Raw genomic sequence first — 19,415 nt, 5'->3', positions numbered from 1 at the left:
CAAGGCGCTGCCCGTGCGGAGCGCCAACGTCCGCACCGTGGCCACCAAGCTCGCCTCTGCCCTCTGCAAGGTGATGGGCACCCAGCTGAAGAAATGTGCTGCCAGCAAGCCTCCACATGTGCGGGAAAACCTCTCCAGAATGCTGGGCTGGTGAAGGCGAGATGTTCTCCAGAAAGCTGAGGAAGTGCTGAATTGGACACCTCTGGATTTGCCTTTTGAGCTGTGCCAAAAATGACAAAATCCTAAGGAAGGGTGTTCATCTGCCCCTGCTCTCTCCATCACATTTCCTAGTCATGGCATGGGGGGCCTGAAGCAGCTCCAGATTGAGGACAAGGTGAAGGCAATCATGGCTCAGCCTCACACAGAGGTGAGGGGGGAGCTGGGCCAATCTCTGCTGGGAGGAAGGGTCTTGTGGCAGCCCAGAGAGGCTGTGCACATTGCCAGGGAACAGCTGTCCCCTGCATGTGCCCCTGCAATGAGCTGTGCTGCTGCCCGTGCCCCTGGAGCTGTAGGGCTGCTGAGCTGTGGGGCAGCAGAGGAGCAGGAGGGTGCGTGTGCAGCTGAGCCATTCCTGGGGAGCACAGGGCTCTGGGCTCCCTGCTGTCCCAGGGCAGCCCAGAGGCCAGGCTGTGCCTGTGCCAGCTCTGGGCAAGTGGCTCAGGGTTTGCCCTGGCCTGCCTCAGTGTCTGCCAGCAGGAACATGTTTCCCTGTGCAGCTGTTTGGACATTTCCAGGAAATGTGTCCCAGGAAATATGGAGCTTCAGCTGCTTTAGGTTTGCATGGTGGCCTCTGTTAAACTTTGTGTCTCCACTTTGAAGATCTGACTGGTTACAGTCTTACTGAGAAGTTTTCTCGGACACTTCCAATGTTCCCTCACCCACAAAGTCCTTGCCTCCCGTCCAGAAGAGCTCTCTTTCCTCCAAGCTCAGGAAGAAGCTGCCGCCTGTATGAAGAGTGTTTGAAGAATAGGATTGATGCGTTAGGCTTCATAGTTACAGCTGTACATAGATTCGGATCTTTAGATGTAGTTTTGAATTAATGTGGTTTGATTCTGTCTTTAAGTTTTGATGATGTATTTTTAATTCTAGATATTTTATTTTGATGATGAAAAAAAGTAAATAAATAAACAAAATTGAAAAAACCAAAAGGAGAATGTGAGACCAGGACCTGCCAGCCTAGAGATTATGGGAGTGCAGCTCACTCAATGTGCCAGTGTCTCACCACATCCTTTCCTCATTGGGCCTCTCCTCTTCCTCTTTGGCCATCTTTTCTTTGTGTCATTTGTGCTGCTCTTTGTTGCTTGGCATTACAACAGGGCCACACATTGACCTGTGTGGGGGACAGTGGATCCAAAAGATCCTGTCTAGTCAAAGGTTTTCTACCTAGGTGTGTTCTGTGCTCACCAAAGGCCTGAGCAAAGAAACCAAGAGAAGTGTGCCCAAATCCCAAAGCTTTGCTCCTTTGCAATCTCCCACACATCTGGCTCACAGGTGTCTTCAATCACAACTCCACAGGTAAGAAGAGTTCGTGTATTTCACTGGGAAAAGATGCACTGCTTTGGAAAAGCCACCTGTATGTATATTTACCCGGGACAGCAGTGCAGCTGTGTTGTTTGCACCTTGTTTGCAGAAGGATGAGTGCACTGGGAGGCCAATAACAAGTGACAAGGGTTCCTCAAATCTGCACTGCAGCCTGGGTGCCATTCAGCCCAGAGCTAGGGGATCATTGTTCCCATGGACCAGTGCTTGCCAGTGGAATGAATTCCTGCACAGCTGGAAGAAGCAATTCTGGATTCAGCTCCAGCTGTTGGTGGGCTGCATGATCATTGACAATGCTGCCCTTCCAGAAATTATTCTGCAGTTTCCTTTCATAGTCATTTGAAGCTTTGAAACTTCACATTTCAATTTGCTTTGCCTTAGGGAAAAACACTTCTGGGCCTGGTGCAAACTGTAACCTTTTGACAGCAAAGTGCTCATGGTTGCCAGCTTCTGATGTTACACAATGTCACCTGGCTGCATGTGCTTGCTTAGCTCTGGGCCTAGTCCCGGCCTAGTAAAGCCCAGGCAGCGTAGCACGTTGCAGAGAAAATTGGTACATGAGCTCATGGGGTTGCCATCAGCAGCAGAGTGAATGTGCCCTATAGGGATTTCTCTGGAGACAAATTTAGGGACCTGCTCCATGCCACAATATTCTCTTAGATCTTTGTGAAATATCCTAGAAAAGGCTGTGAAACTTCACATCTCCTTGCACAGCCACTGTTTGAAAAGGGGCATTTTTGTCCCTCCTCAAAGTCATTGCTCTTGCACACCAGAAGCATGAACATCCACCAACAGGAATGATGTGTGGTCCTGCTGCTGCTGCTGCAGAGAACTGGGCAGTGCAGACCTGGGTGTTACCAATATCAGCACTTAATTAGCATTTCATGCTCCTTCAAGCTGTCCAGATCCCAGGGCTCTTTTTTTCAAAGCAGCCACTGCACCATCTCTAGGGAAGAACAGGAAATGGGAAACAGCGACTGCCAGCCTTGCAAGGGTGTAGGGGAAAACCTGAGGTGTCTGCATCAAAAGATGAATGGGAAGAGTGTAATTGCCAAAGCAAACGCTTCGTTGGGATAGCAGGAGCAGTTCTTTACTGCATGCTTGCATGAAGATCATTTGGGATGTCCTTTTTGTATCTCATGCAGAAAAGGAGCTCTTAATAATACCACGCTACTTAAACCAGATTGGGATGTAGCTCTGTAGTGGTTCACAATGAAGCAGACTGCCTGCTGTGTCACTGCCAGCCCTGCTGAGCCTGCGAGGGACCAGAGTGTATCCCATGCCTGTTTTGCCTCCAAGCAGAGCTTGGTTTTCCTCATTAGTGTGGAGTAAATACGAGAGTAATAAAATGGACAATTAGACTGGCCACTTTGGAGGATATGCTCATGCTTTCACATGTCAGTCCTGCACCTCATGCTCCCAAGGCTTGTTACTCATCAAGAAGTATTTTAACAAAAAAACCTCAGCTCTCATGTTATATCTGAATAAAATTGCACAAGATCATCAAGAATTCTGCTGTCAGGAACAAGACAAGAGCCTTCTGACACTCACTTGCATCTGTCCTGGATTGCTGCAGCCCTTTGTGAAAAGCTGCAGCAGACAGAGTGTTTGGAGTTGGTTTGGGCCTTTATGAAAGATCAGTGGAGCAGTGTGCAGGGCTCTCCTGGCAGGAAACTGTTTGTCCAAGCCCAGGGACACGGTGCCGGCAGGAGCGGAGCGGCCCCGCTCCCAGCCCGAGAGTCTGTGAGCTGAGCCACGCTGGGGAGAAAAGGCAGCGAGGGGCTCCAGCCCAGCTGCTTCACTGCCCTGCCCGCTCCATGCAGCTCTGCCATGGGAGAAAGCCGACGCTGGACGAGCCCCCGAGCTTCCATCAGCTGCTGGAACTGCTCCGTGACAGCTCCTGTTCTTCCGAGAGAGACCCCAGCGCCTTCTTGTAACGCGTGTCATGGGGGGATTCTGTTTGTTAATAAACTGTTGGGGGTTTTCCACTTTCATCTATCAGTAATAATTTCCTCTTGCTGGAAAGGGCTTGTTGGAACACTTTAGAGGAGACGACTTATTGCACAATATCCTGTTTGAAGTTGTCTGAAACTGTGTGAGACAGATGGCTTCACACAGGAGCATCCCCAAGGCTGCTGAGGAGAAGGCACAGAGGAGGACAAACCCAGTATTTCTGAGGGAAACTCCTTGACACCAAACCAACCTGAGCTGTCAAACAGCAGAGCTGATGTTTCGAGACATGGGCCACAGGGGAAACCTTTCAGTGTGTTTGGTCCAGGCTGGGTTATGCTCAGGCCAAAGGTGTGTCAGTGTGTTGGATAATACTCTTCTCTTGACCTAGAGATGGGGACACTGAGAGGTGTTTTAAAAACTTGTATTCCATTTTGAGTCTCATGAGAAGGGTGAGAAAATACAGATGTTATCATTCACGCCATCACAAGCAGAAGCCAACTACTTCCTAATTATAATACATTATAAGCATTTCTTGGTCTATCAGCCTTTTTGCCATGCCATGTTGTAGATGCCTTAAAGCCAATGATTTGAAACTACTCCTCGTGGGTCCCACTCCAATGCATCTTTCATAGCTCTGTTTTTCCAAAGTCTTATTTTCAAGGCCATCTTTAGAAACTTTTATCTAGCTCCATTTCTCTCTCAACAATATCTGTCCTATTCCATGGAAATTTTTAAGTTACCATTTCTTGTCTCAAGATTTATATACATATTCATACTGTGTGGGCCTTCTATTAGGCTCTAAAAACTTTCTACAAAACCATTTCCCACATCAGTGCACTTGGCTCCTTCTCTCCTCATTGTGCCTGGCAAGCACAGGAGCCCAGATCTCCTGCAGAATCCATCACAGCACTCAGTGGGAGCAACCTTGTGTCCAGTCCTCACCTGGAGCTGTGGTGCCCAGCATTCCACCACACTGGAATGAGGAACTGTTCCTGCTCTTTCAGAAGGAGCTAAGGAGCTTTGGCCTTCAGATCAATTGTCTGCAGGCTCCTGCAGTGCCTGGCGCTGCTCCCTTGCCTGAGGCACCCCAGGCCAGGGGGGCACATCTGGGCTGCTGTGTCTGGCTCTGGGGCTCCCTGTTCTGGGCAGCGAGGAGGAGCTGCAGAGGCTCTGCAGGACTGACAGGATGGGCTTTGGGGCTGGCAGGAGAAGCTGAGGGACCTGGGCTGCTGGAGCTCCTGAAGAGGAGGCCCAGGGCTCCTCCTGCAACTGCTCCAAGGGTGGTTTCAGAGAATCCCAGAATCAGCAAGGGTGGAAGAGGCCATGGAGATCATCAAGTCCACCCTGTGCCCTGACACCACCTTGTCTCCCCTGAGCCTCCTCTCCTCCAGGATAAACAACCCCAGCTCTCTCAGCCACTCCCCACAGCTCTTTTGCTCCAGACCCCTCCCCAGCCTTGTTGCCCTTCTCTGGACACACTCCAGCCCCTCCATGTCCTTCCTAAATTGGGGGCACCAGAACTACAAACAGCACTGGAGGTGCTGCCCAAGCAGTGCCCAGCACAGGGGAAGAATCCCTGCCCTGCTCCTGCTGGCCACACCATTCCTGATCCAGGCCAGGAGCCATTGGCCTTCTTGGCCACCTGGGCACACTGCTGGCTCATGTCCAGCCTGCTGTCCATCAGTCCCTGCCGGTCCCTTTCTGCCTGGCTGCTGTCCAGCCCCTCTGGCACCTTGTTGAGGGAGGTGGGCCGGGAGGGAACGGGTCCAGATCCAGTCCTTCCTGAAATGTGGTGCTTGCTGGCACTGCCAGTTCCCAGATTTTGATATTTCCCTATTCTGGCACAGCCCAAATGCAGCAATTTGCTGGCAAAGAAAGTCAAAACCAAGCAAAGACCTGGTACCTACAGCAACCCGATCTTGGGTTTGCAGACACCGCCAGTACCCAGATCGGGAATGTTTCAGATGCCAGCACAGCCTAATTCCAGCAGTTTGCTGGCACAGAAAATTAGCATCTGGCAATTTATCAGTGCCAGCAAAACCTAGCTGCAAAAAATGCAGCAATTGTCTGGAAAGAAAGCCAGAACCCAGCAGCTTCCCGGCACTGCCACCAGCACTGCCCAGGTCTGGTGTTTGCTGGGCAAGTGCCCAGATCTGGAAATTTCCCAGTGCTGGCACAGCCCAAGTCCAGCAATTTGCTGGCACAGAAAGCCAAAATCTGGCAATTTCCTGATGCCAATACAGGTGCCCAGACCTGGTGTTTGCTGCCACTGCCAGTGCCCAGATCTGGAAATGTCCCTATTCTGACACAGCCCAAGTGCAGCAATTTGCTGGCACAGAAATCCAAAACCTGTGGCAGCTTCCTGCTACTGGGTCTGGCACCACCCCCACATCTTGTGTTTCATGCAACCAGAACCCAGATTTGGAAATTTCTTAGTGCCAGCAGAGCCCAAATCTGGCAGATTTCTGTCACTGGCAATGACACCACCCAGATCTGGTGTTGGCTGGCAGTGCCAGCGCCCGGATCTGAAATCTTCCTGGTGCCGGCACAGCCCAAGTCCAGTGATTTGCTGGCACAGAAAGCCAAAGTTTGGAATTTTGCAGGTTCTGGCTCCAGCACCATCCAGCTCTGGTGTTTGCTGGGACTGCCAGTGCCCAGATTTGGAAATTTTCCAATGCCTTCACAGCCCAGGTCTAGCAATTTGGTTTTAGCTAGCTCAGGAAGAGAAGTTCCTCGGACTGTGGCATTCCTTTTTCTTGGAACTGTTTACACCTGCTCTGGAGTGAAAACCCAGAAAAACACCGGCAGCAGCTCACACCTGTGGCCCACCAAGCTCTGGGACGCTGCATTCCAGCACCAGAGGGACTCAGGAGAGACCGAGTGAGCCAACTACAACCCACAAAAAGGACTTTCTGAATTTGCCATCTCTTCACCACTGTCAGAGGTTTGATTTAATATTATTCATTTTTCATGCTTGTGAATACTTTACTTGTTAAATAAACTGAGGTTTTTTTCACTTTTCTCAAGGGAAGTCTTTTCCTGAACTGGTAGGGGGAGGGGCCATTTGAACTTGCTTTCTAGATGGATTCCTTTTGGAGATTTCCTCCCAAAATTTGCCCTAAGCCAGCACAAACAGTCATCATGAAAATTTCACCAGTGGCGTAATTTCCCGGTGGCAAATCTTGTGACAGAAGCTTGACCTTGTTCTCCATGAGAGATTCTTGGGAAGAGCAGACAGGAGAAGATTCCTGGAAAACTGAAACAGCTTTCCAGAAGTGAAATGAAAATGAAAGAAACAATCCAAGATCTTTTCCTCTATTTATTTCTATGCTCCCCTTTTCTATGTTGCATCCCAGTAATTCCAGATGCACCTCACCTCTAAGATTGGTGACTTAGTGGTTTTAAACACTAAAATACCATGAGCCACACACAGTTTTCCTTCCCCTGTTTTTACAGGAAAGCAACAATGGAGATGTAAGTGCAGTGCTGGGCTCAGGTAGGAATCCTACCCCAAGGGAAGGTGGCCGGACAGTGTTTGATGCTCAGCAAGGACAATGCACAGCAGCGAGCGAGGAGATCGCTGTGCCAGAGTGCAGGAGTCAGGGCTCTGCATCTGGGCTCAGGGCTGCAAAGTTCCCGTGTTTGGGCAGACGGAGGGGCTGTCCCCGGGTCGCGCGGGGCTCGAACGTGGGGCTCGTGGGGCGAGCGGGGAACGGATATGGGGACGAACGGCCCCGGTGCTTCAGTTGCAGCGGCGGCAGCAGCAGCGGCGGCAGCAGTAGCGGCGGCAGCAGAAGCGGCGGCAGCAAAGAGATATTCTGAATACTCTCTTTCTTTCTCTTTCTCTTGCTCTTTCTCTCTCTCTCCCTTTCCCGCTGTCGGGCACCCTTCTCTCAGGGTCCCTTGCCCGGCATCCCTCTCCTCTCCCCGCCTCCCTCTCCCCTGCAGGGCTGGGCCATGCCCCCGGCCCGCCCCCGGCCCCGGGCGGGGCTGGCCCGTGCCCGGCCCCGGCCGTCCCGCCGCGGTCTCGCCTGCGCCCGGCTCGGGCTGTACTGGCGGTGGCGCTGCTGGGCGGGCATCAGTGCCTGGTGCGGGGGCGGCATCGCCGCCCTTTGCCTCCGCCTGGCCCGAGCCCGGCCCCAGACCCGACGCAGGGTCCAGTCCCGGCCCCGGCCCCGGCCCCGGCCCCGGCCCCGGCCCCGGCCCCGGCTCCTCCCGGGGCCCGCGGAGGACACACCGGGCGCCGCCGCGCCCGCCGCCTCCGCTGCGGCTTCCCCGGCCCGAGCTCCACCGCTCGGCAGCGCGGCCGCCGGCCCCGAACTTCCTGTGCCGCGTTCCCGGGAGCGAACGCCTGGGCATGGCCGGCCCGGGGCGGGTGAGGGGCGCTCGGGGGCCGTTGCTGGCCCCGGGCCGAACGCTGACAGCAGCGTCCCGGCCGCAGGGACGGCGCAGGAGGCCCTGCAGGAGCGGTACCGGCTGGGATCGCTGCTGGGGTGCGGCGGCTTCGGCAGAGTCTTCGCGGCCACGAGGCTCTCGGACGGCGCCCCGGTGAGCGGCGGGGCCGGCGGCGGGCGCAGGAGGAGGGGATGGAGGAGGAGGAGGGCGGAGGGCGGAGGATGGGGCTCACAGTGCGGGCGGCGAGCTGAGCCCGCTGCTGCCCTTGGCTTGCAGGTGGCCATCAAAAGGGTGCCATGGAACCGCGTCCGGCACTGGGGCAAGCTGGTGAGTGAGCGGGGCCAGCAGCCGGGGCTGCCGGCCGGGGATGAGCCGGGGCCCGGCACGGTGGGAGCCGCCAGGACGCCCCGAGGGAGAGCGGGCGTGGGGCCAGCGCAGGGCGCAGAGCATCCCGGCCTGGCTGAGGGCTTCCCCAGGCCTGGCAGGGCATCAGCCCCACTGACGGCATCGTGCTCCTCCCGCAGCCCGACGGCACCAGCGCACCCCTGGAGATCGTGCTGCTGGCCAAGGTGTCCACTGGCTTCCCCGGTGTGGTCCAGCTGCTGGAGTGGCTCGAGCTCCCCAACTGCATCGTGATGGTGCTGGAGCGGCCAGAGCAGTGTCAGGACCTGCAGCGTTTCATTCGGGCACGGCAGTTCCTGCCCGAGGAGGAGGCGCGGGAGCTGTTCCGCCAGGTGCTGGAGGCCGTGCGGCACTGCACCAGCTGCGGGGTCCTGCACCGCGACATCAAGCCAGAGAACATCCTGGTTGACCTGGACACCGGGCAGGCCAAATTGATTGACTTTGGCTGTGGCACCTACCTGCAGGACACAGTCTACACTCACTTTGCAGGTGAGCCTACCCAGGGCTGTGCTCCCGCTGCTGACATCTCATGGCCCAGCATCTCCCAGCCCAAGCTGGCTGTGGCAGCAGGAGTTCTCCCTTTTGCTGCGAGTCAGGGCACTGAATCTTCAGCTGAGTTGCTTTAGAGTGGGGCTGGGTGGGCAGCCATCTTCCAGCCCTGCTGGCAGCCTTTGCCAGCCCCTCTGCCCAGGACTAGGGCTGGGCTGGGGCAGCCAGCCCGACCAAAACCCTTGTGGGTGGGGTAGCAGAGAGGGAGGGCGGAACCTGTGCCCCAGCCACTTTGGTGTGCAGACGAGAGGAAGGGCTTGGACTGCTCCACTCGCCCTGTTTGCCTTGGCTTCATAATATTTTTGGGGCAATGCAGGCAGGGAGGATAAGGGCAGGATTTTTCCCCAGCATGGAGTGGGCTTTTCCTTTGCATGTCATGGTCGGGCCTAGCCAGGGCTGCCCTCTTCCAGCACCAGAGGCTTCTTTTCCAACCCTAACTTTGTGCACAAGTCCCTGATGCTGGCGAGAGGGCAGTGGTCACCCTGTGTGCCCCTCATGCAGCCCCCGCACACCCAGGGATGCTGGGGCCAGGCTCTGGGACAGCAGCATCCCCCTGCTGAACTTCATCTGTATTCCATAGGAACACTGTCCTACAGCCCCCCGGAATGGAACGACTTTGGCTGGTACCATGGCGAGGCAGCAACGGTCTGGTCCCTGGGCATCCTGCTGCACCAGATGGTCTGCGGGGAGCACCCTTTCAGGAGGGGCCAGAACCTCAGCTGGGGCCAGCTCCCGCTGCCACAAAGGCTCTCTCAAGGTGGATCCTCTTCTCTGGGCACGGGGGGAATGCCAGTGCTGGGAGACAGCAGCGGGGTCGTGGGCATCCCACTCTGGCAGCTGCTGAGGAGGTGGCACATGTCCTGCTCTCGTCCAAAACAGGGAATTGATGGGAAAGTTTAGGCCCAGCTCTGAGCACATCCAGCATGGCCTGGGCATGGGAATAGTGGGACAAAGCAGACAGGAGCCTTCTCTGGCTGACCGTCAGTTTCTGCTTTCTCTCCCCAGAGTGCAAAGATCTGATCAGGTGGTGTTTATCCGTGAACTCCTTGGACAGACCCGCACTGGAAGACCTGTTCTGTCATCCTTGGATGTGGGATATTCCTCTGCCATAGAAGAAGGGAGAGAGCCACAGGCACACTTTGATCCAGAGCCCTGGTAAGTTCCTGCTCCACACATGCCTTGGCAATGAGAAGCAAAGGAACCCAGAGCTTTTTGTGCTGCCAGTGTCACTGCACCGGGGTCATGGGATGGGAACACACAGCCCTTGTGCTGAAGCTGAGCTGCTCTGCCCAGCACTGGTGGCCGCCATCCCAGCTGGTTTTGCTTGTCCTGGTTCCCTGACAGCTGGGGCCCTGGGCAGAGCCCTGAGAGCCTGGTCTGCCCCCAGGGAAGGAGAAGGAGCCCCAGGAGAAGCTGTACTGGGTAGGGATCCTGCTGCTGCTGCTGCTGCTGGAGACAGCGAGGTTGACATCAAGGATGACAAGCTCTTCCTCAGCCTGGCCATTGGAGGCGGCAGGTGATGCACTTTGATTCTGGCACCTTCTTCAAAGCCAAACTCCACAGGGAATTTGCAGATGAGTCCCCATCTGGGGAAATTCTGCCAGATTTGGGCATTGCCCAGCATGGCAGGGAATCAAAGGCTCCCCCTTTGCTGGGGCAGATGCAGCTCATTCTTCAGTCGCTGCCCAGCTGCTTTTGGCAGGGCTGGGAAGATGGGCTGGGGTGGGTACGAAATGGGAGTGGGCTCCTGGGCCTGCCAACAGCCCCCAGCACCCACTGTGCCCCGGGCTGGGGCTGGGGCTGGGGCTGGGGCTGGGGCAGCCCGCCCGACACAAACCAACCCCCATGGTGGGAGCAGAGGTGGGACTCCAGAACCTGTGCACAGCTGCTTTGCTGTGCAGGCAAGGAAGGGCTGGGCTGCTCCACTGCCCTTGTTTGCTTTGGGGTCACTGTGATTTTGGGGGGCAGTGCAGGGGGGAAGAAAGAAAATATGGGCTTCCCTCCCCAGTGGGTGGGTTTTTCCTTGGCATGCAGGGGTTGGGCCTTCCTCAAGGCCCTGACAGAGATAAGAGTTTTTAGCGTTTTTATGGTTTTCCCTTTTTGCATCTAATCTTTTTTCAATAATGTGTTGTTTGTTATTCCAGAGGAAGCATTCGAGGTGGTCCAGTGTGGATGGGGAAGTGCTTGGGAGCAGCTGTGGCGTGGATGGGCCGTGCCCTTGGAGAAGGCTGAGGCCATGGTTTGGGAGCAGCTTTTCTTCCAGCCGTGGCTGGTGTGAGGTGGGTCCCTGTGTGCTTGGCAGGGTGGGATCAGAGCTTTTGGGAGCTGGCAGCGAGCACAGGAGCCTCCTGCTCTGGGCAGCTGCTGAGTGCTGGATGTGCCATGGCTGGCTGCAGGCTGGGCACATGTCCTGCCCTCCTGCTCTGCTGCCAAAGGCAGCAGGGATGGGCAGCTCTGGGCACAGCTCTGGGCACAGCCAGCATGGCCTGGGCACCGCAGGCCTTGGCACAAGGGGACAGGAGCCCTCAGCTGACAGGCGGTTTCTGCTTTCTCTCCTTGCAGCCGGGCTCTGCGGGTGCTGAGGCTGCTCTGGGCTCTGCCAGGGCTCTGCTGGGCTCAGCCCTGGGCCCAGCTGGGCTGGCTCTGCCCTCACATTGCTCTGACAGCTCTGCATCAGACGAGCCCATTGCGAGCACAGCGCCTGAGCTTTCTGCTTTGGCAGGTGAGTGAGACTCTGCTGCAGGCCCAGAGATTGCAGCTGGGGACACACATCCAATTGGCAAGGACCCAAACTCTCCACAGTCCCGGCTGAGCACCTGGATCTGCACAGGGTGTTTTGTCTGTCCCATTCTTCCTTCTTGATTGGCTGGAATTGTGCAATTGCACTTTCTTCCTCCTCCAGAAGTGCCACGAGTGGGCCAAAGCTGATGAGTGGGCCATGTTCCTGAGGCAGTGCAGTCTGGAGCTGGTGGATGGAGAATTGCCCTTCTGCACTGCCAAACCAGAGCAAAAAGTTTTCAGTGGGACTTTGTATCTCTAAGAAATCCCTGACAGTTTCAAAAGGAATGTGCAGCTCATTCGCAGGCTGAGAAGGAAGGTCATCTTCTAAAGGATTTGGGCTTTGACAGAGTTTCCATTCCCAGTCCTGCTTGGAGCTGGAAGGGCACAGAGCAATTTCCTCTTCCTTCGAGCACAATTTCAAATACCGATGTTGGAAGCAAAGCCCAAAATCTTTTAAAAGGCTGCTGAGATCAGTAAGATGGATCCATGCCATCAGCACATTTACAATGTAAATGACTGAGTTCTCTTTTTAAAAAGATCATTTACCTGTTAATGCAAAGAATGTAACTTTGCATTTATGTTTTGGTTTTTTCACTGACATGTTATTTTTTTTCACTAACACTTGGATTTTATTCTTATCTTTTACAATTTACCTAGTTTTTTTTTTTCTTTTTCTTTTTTTTCCCTTTCAGTAGAAAACATGTCCTACAAAAGGAATGTCCTTTGCTCCTGGTTTCCATGTGGAGCAGCTCCCTTCCTGCTGGCTGAGCTGCTCAGGCACAGCCAGGCAGCTCCTGGCCAGGCAGGGCTGAGGCTTTTCCCCATTGCTGGGCACAGACTGATGGAGCAGCACTGCTGAACACGGGCACACAGAGGGACCAGCAGCAGCTGCCTTTGGCCACGTGAGGCTCCAAGGCCCAAACTCTGAGCAGCCAGGGCTGGAAGAGACTGGCAGGATCTGATCCCTGACTCTGGGCCAGGGCTGCACAAAAGACCCCACAGCAGCAGCAGCAGCAGCAGCAGCAGCAGCAGCAGCAGCAGCAGCAGCAGATGGAGCTGATTTGAGGACAGCCCCTGCCCCTCTTTGCTCCCGTGTGCAGCGATGTCACAGCAGCCTGAGGCACCTGGGAGCCCCCAGTGCCAGCAGGGACTGGAGATGGCAGCCCTGAGCTCCTGGAGGCTGTGCAGGGAACGGAGCTGGGCACTCCCTGTCCATGGGGAGCTTCCAGATGGAAAAGGCTGCTGTGCCCAGGCAGCTGCAAGGGCACAGAAAGGAGGCTCTGGAGCACTGGATCTGTGCCAGTGCCACAGTCCTGGGAAGCAGCCAGCGAGCCCTGGGGGAACAGAGGCACAGCAAGAGGGACAGAACCAGGTAAGGGCAGAGACTGGGAAGAGCCAGGCCTGGGAGCAGGAACTGCTGCTCCATTGCACTCTTGGAGAAAGCTCTTGGCTGGTTCAAAGCACTGAAAGGCGTGAAGGGCAGAGAGGAGGCCACAGCAAACAATGCTCCTGTTTGCACAGCCTCCCCTCTCTGTGTCCCAGAAGGAATTGCATGGACTGGGTTCTTGTCTCTGAGTCGTCTTGTTCAGCATGAACAGCTCAGCACCAGGAGCTGAAGGAGCTGAAGCCTCAGGCCACAGGAGCTGGGCAAGAGGGAACTTTTGGAGCAAAGGATTGCTGCTAAAATAGCCCCAGCTGAATGCAGTGGATAGAATCATGGAATCAGAGAATCCTTTCTGTTGGAAAAGCCCTCTGAGCTCAGCCAGTGCAGCCACTCACCCAGCAGTGCCAAGCCCAGCAGTAAACCACGTCCCTGAAGTGCCAAGGCCTGGACATCAGCCCTGAGTGAGGCCTGGAAGCAGGCCCTGAGCCAAAGGTGGCCTCTGAATGAACCTTCCAAGCAAAGGTTGTCTTTGTATCTGCTCCCTGATGAAAGATGCATGGTCATTCGCAGTGTTTTAGATGTAGCCACTCATTAGTGAAACATGTATTGACCCTTGTGTATTTAGAAGCCAGACCAGGCCATGAAATCTGACATCTGGCCTTGTTTGGGGCTGTATGGTCAAACTCAGCTCCCTTGGTTCCTCCTTGAGCCCTGGCCAGGCTTTGGGAGGGACCCAAGGGGAGGATGAAAGCAGATGTTGCCACACTAGCAGTGCTGTCAGTTTGTTCATTCAGCACTGTCAGAGCTGGGCCCTCTCCCAGCGGGGTTGGAGCCTCACCTGGGGCTGGAGGCACCTGCAGGAATTCCCAGTGCCCAGGAGTGGCTCTGCAGGCCTTGGCTGTGACAGCTTCCCCAGCTGCTGTGTGGGTCTGGGGGATGGTAAAGGCTGAGGGTAAATGCTGCTGGATCTTTCTTAATCACTGCTGCAATCTTTGGTGGGGATGGTTGGGTGCATTGGTGAGCTGCTCCTTTTGTGATTCTTTGCTGCTCTGAACTGCAGGAAATGACACTGATTCCTTCAGTTGGAGTCTGTGGCTTTGGTGCTGACTTTGGCCACTGGTAAAACAAAACTGGCACAGTCTGGCCAGATCCCAACAAAATGTCACTTGTTCAGTGTCAGTGTGAGGAATCAGTCGTATCAGAAATTCCCAGGTGGGAGGCCCTTCCCTGGAGTTCCCTGGCTCTGGAGTGGGCTGAGGTTGGATCCCTGTGTGGGCAGTGGGGCAGTTGAGTAGAAGAAGCTGCACCCCTGGATGGCTTCAAATGCATCCAAAAATTGCACATGGAAAAGGAAAAGACCTTGTGGGTTTGGGCAGACAAAGATGAATTTGTTGAGAGTACATAGGAAACAGCACCTTCAGAAGGAGCAATTATTGTTGGAATGCTCCCACATGGAGCAAGAGAAGAAGGTTTTAATCTTGAGCTCAGATGCATTTTTACATGTGAAATATCAATATAATAAATAACAATATATGTATTTATAGAATAATAAGGCATTAATATATATGTCTTTTAATATATATTTATATATATATGTTTGTATCTATCTGTCTATATGTATATCGATATGTATATCTATATATAAAATAACAATAATGTGAAATAGTGCTGACAATACTAATTTGGTAGCTTTGGCTGCTCAGGGATGTAACACTAAATACCCTACAGAACAGGATTGGCCAGGACCCTCATGTCAGTGGTCAACTTTGTGAGATTGTATACAATGAAAAAGGGAGAAAGGGATGAAATTGGCTATTTTTGCAGAGTTTGCTGATACTGTGATGCAGAGTGCTTTGTCTGTTCCTGCGAAAAATACAGTGATTTTGCCTGCAGGGTTTTTCATGTACCAGACTATGCACAAGCTGCAGGATTGGTTAAAAGGGTGAAGGGGTTGTTAAAAGAGCAGTTGGAAAAATGAGGAGATGGGAACCTTTGTCCACGGAGAACCCATCTCCCAGATGTGCTCCATGCCCTTCACAATGGCCCACTGGGAAAATGAAACCCCCTGGCTGTGCACGGCTGCCCCCAGTTTGCAAATCCAGCCATGGGCAGTGAGAGTTGGGCTGCCTGGGAAATTGTTCTGGCTGTGATGGCCCCTGACAGGGCCAGCCCAGAGGCTGCAGGGCTGGGCCTTCATGCATTGGAATTCATTAGGAAAAATTCAAAGCAAATGAGAGCTGTCAATTCTGAAACAGGAGTTCAGATTCCTCCAGGACACTTTGCTTTGGTAACTGCTCCCTTGGAGCTTGGCCTTGCCAAGTGTTCCTGTCATGGCAGGAGGAAATGATGCAGAATATCAAGGAGAAATTACAGTAATTCTGTTAAACAATAGTGACCAGGATTGGATTATTTAACCCTGTGACAGGGTAGTACAATTATTGATACTGCATTTTTAGGAATGATTGTGTAAAAAGGAGATCCACCTGCAATCACCACTGTTTGTGCAAATAAAGGGTTTGGGTGCAGCAGCCCTAATAATGGAGTCACAGTGTGGGTCCCGAGGCCAAATGGCCCTTCCAAGGCAGCTGAAGGAGCAGCTCCTAGGAAAGACAACTCTGAGTCCTGAAACCTGGGCAGGAACAATGGGAATGTGTCCCTGCAGCCAAGTATTGTGTGTGAGAACAAGTAGATCTTCCAGGAGATTGTTTTACACATCCTGCCAATCCAGATCTCCCTTTTTGCCCCAGGGGCCTCTCTGGAAAATGCTCTGATCCACGGGGCTCCATGTGAAGGCTGCTGTGACACTGAGGGACTTGCACAGGAATTCCATCCAGGAGCCTGGGTGCCCCTCAGGGACTGGCACCCGGCCCCTTCCAGCCAGAGGGGAAAGGGCCCCCCAGGCCCTGTTAGCCATACACAGCATGGTAAAGCTGAACAGCAAAGGGCCTGGGGGCATTATTCTGGAATTAAAAAGGTGCCAGCTCCCTGGACAACAGAATTCTTGTTCCTAACTCAAATGAGATTGAGAAAAAAGAATGAAGAACAGTGTCACTAAAGTACTGCTGATGTCTGTAAGGTGTACCTTGATAGTCAGCCAGAATCTTTGTCTGCCACAAACACCTCTAGTGTTTCACCAAGGGATTGGTCATCAAAATGTAATGATGGGTTATGATGGATTGCTGAGCTTCTTTTGTAATTCTTTGCTAATGATGATATGCTTTGCTGAGCTTATCCTTTTGTGAATCTTTGCAGCTGTGCATGATATAAATGACACAATTCCTTAAGCTGGTGTCTGTGTCTTTGGTAGTGATCCTGCCCACTGGTGAAACAGGGCCCCCTCTTGCCTAAGGGTTCCCTGGGAAGGCAAAAGCCCTCCCTCCAAAATTCCCCCCTTCCTCCCTGTTCCCCCCCTTCATACCCTGAGCATGATGTGCTCTGGTCTGGGGTATGCCCGGGGTCAGTTGGGGTCCCCTGTCCTGGCAGTGTCCCCTGCCCAGCTCCCCCGCAGCCCCAGCCCCTCCCCAGCGTGGCTGGACGAGGGGCAGGACAGGCCTTGGCTGTGCTGCAGCTCAGCAAGAACAAAACCATCTCTGCGTGCCCAGCCCTGTGCTCAGCACCCGGCCCAGCAGTGTCTCAGTGCCAGGGGCTGTGCCCTCAGTCCCTGCCAGGGGGTTCCATGGCAACTGCTAGGCCAGGTGACCCAGGTGTCCCCCCAGTGCTGGTTGCCATGGCAACAGTGCCCAGCCCTGCCCCTTTCTGTCTGGCTGGCCTGGCCTTTGGCCCTGGCAGTGCCAGTGGCTGCTGGTTCCTGGTGCCTGAGTGGCCAGCAGGGCACAGGGCAGGTGGCCATGGCACAGCCCCCAGCAAGGGATCCCCTCTGGCTCTGGGCACTGACACCAGCCCTGAGCAAGGGCCCAGGGCAGCTTGCCATGGCCACCAACCACCACAACAGCTCCGGGCATTGGTTGCCATGGCACCAAACCAAGGACCGGGTCCCCGTCGCCGTTGCCATGGCACCTGGTGGCACCAACAAGTGTGAGTGTTGCTGCAATTGTACCTGGAGCAGCCCTGGCACCGCTTTGTCCTGAGGGTTGCCATGGCAGCTGAGGAGAGCAACAGCTGGTGCTCTGCAAGGGCCCTGGGGCAGACGGGAAGGAGCAGCAGAGCAGGGGCTGATCCATCCCCAGTGCGCTGCACAGCCCAGGGCAGCGTCCCAGAGCATCCTCATGCAGCTGCCAACAACATCCCCCCTCTGCAGCCCTGGCCTCTCCCCCAGCTCACACAGGTGCCCCATCCTTGCAGGCACAGACACGGCAGCACTGGCTCAGCAGCCCCTGATTGCATTGCACACAGCAGGGGGAGCACCCCCATGCTGTTGCTGTGGGGATATGAACCTGAGGGGGCACAAATGCCATCAGCCCCTGGGGCCAGCAAGGGCTGGGGGACACCAGGGAAACCACTCAGCTTTGTCCTGGCCTCTGCAGTCAGCCAGAAAGTTTGTTCCCATCAGCTGGGAGTTTCCTGTGCCACTGCAGATGCTGTTGCTCAGAGCCAGGGCTGCCTGGCAGCCACCCCCAAACTGCCCTGAGCATTTCCTTTGCTTCACCTTGGCTTTCTTTACTCTTCCTGATACAAATTTCTTCTAATTCCCCACCCCAGGGGACCCAGAACTAGACACAGCACCCGAGGTGCTGCCCAACCAGTGCCCAGCACAGGGGAAGAATCACTGCCCTGCTCCTGCTGGCCACACCATTCCTGAGCCAGGCCAGGAGCCATTGGCCTTCTTGGCCACCTGGGCACTCTGCTGGCTCATGTCCAGCCTGCTGTCCATCAGTCCCTGCAGGTCCCTTTCTGCCTGGCTGCTCTCCAGCCACTCCGTCCCCAGCCTGTAGTGCTGCAGGTGTTGTTGTGGCCAAAGTGCAGGACCCGGCACTTGGACTTGTTAAACCTCACGTTGTTGGATATGGGCCCTGGATCCAGCCTGTCCAGGGCCCTGTGCAGAGCCCTCCCACCCTCCAGCACATCAACACTCCCAGACAACTTGGTGTCACTACGGTTCCATGAGGCCCCAGAGTGTCCCAATGGTCTCCATGATTCCATGAGGCCTCCCAGTGTCTCAATGTTCCTTTTGGTTCCCTGGCATCCCTTGGTGTCACAATCTCACCGTGTCCCCCAAGGCCCTGCAGTGTCACAATGGATCCTTGGTTCCACGAGGTCTGGCAGTGCAGCAATGCTCTCCTTGGTTCCACAGTGTCACAATGGCCTCTTGGTCGAAGGGCCACCACGGTGTCAAACGTGTTTCCTTCATTCCATGAGTCCCTGAGGAGAAGCACTGACCCCTTGGTTCCATGGGGCCCTGCAGTGTCACAATGGCCCCATCATAACACCATGTCCTGCTCTGTCACAATGCTCTGCATGGTTCCACAAGACCCTTCAGGATCACGGTGGCCTCTTGGTTTCATGAGGCCTCAGTGTGCCACAATGAATTCCTTGGTGCTGCAGTGTCGCAATGGAGCCCTGGTGACTCAAGATCCTGCAGTGTCACCAGAGACCCTTGGTTCCATGGGGCATCACAGTGTCACAATTGTTCCCTCAGTTCCCAGAGTCCTTGCAATGGAGCAATGTCCCCTCGAATCCATTGTTTCCAGGCTCTCCCAAGGGTCTCCTTGGTTCCTCAGTGTCACAATGGCCCTCAGGTTCCACAAGGCCCGGCAGGGTCACAGTGGCCTCTGTGGTTGCACCAGGACCCAGACTGTCACAATGGACTCCTTGCTTCCATTCAGCCCCACAGTGTCACAATGGCCCCTTGCTTCCCCAGGGCCCTGCAGTGCCACAATCATCAGAGAATCAATCAGGCTGCAAAAGGCCTTGGAGAGCTTCAAGTCCAACCTGGGACCCAACACCACCTTGTCACCCAGACCATGGCACTGAATGCCACATCCAGTCTTTCCTTATACACTTCTAGGGACAGTGACTCACTCATCTCCCTGGGCAGCCCATTCCAATGCCCAATCACCCTTTGTGTGAAGAATATTTCCTAATGTCCAGTCTAAAAGTCCCCTGGGGCAGCTGAAGGCTTTGTCCTCTTGTCTTGTCACTGTTTTCTGGGAAAAAAGCCCAACCCCGACCTGGCTGCACCCTCCTGTCAGGGAGTTGTAGAGAGTGATGAGGTCTCCCCTTGGCCTCCTCTTCTCCAGGATAAACAACCCCATCTCCCTCAGCCGCTCCTCACAGGACTTGTGCTCCAGACCCCTCCCCAGCCTTGTTGCCCTTCTCTGGACACGCTCCAGCCCCTCCATGTCTTTCCTTAACTTGGAGACCCAGAACTGGACACAGCACTCGAGGTGCTACCAAACCAGCACTGAGGACAGGGGAAGAATCCCTGCCCTGGTCCTGCTGGCCCCACCATTCC

The sequence above is a fragment of the Melozone crissalis genome, unplaced genomic scaffold (genome assembly GCF_028551555.1).
Source record: "Melozone crissalis strain CALT ecotype California unplaced genomic scaffold, PUWL_Pcris_2 ptg000011l_1, whole genome shotgun sequence".
Lineage (NCBI taxonomy): Eukaryota > Metazoa > Chordata > Aves > Passeriformes > Passerellidae > Melozone > Melozone crissalis.
This window is presented reverse-complemented; position numbering follows the sequence as displayed.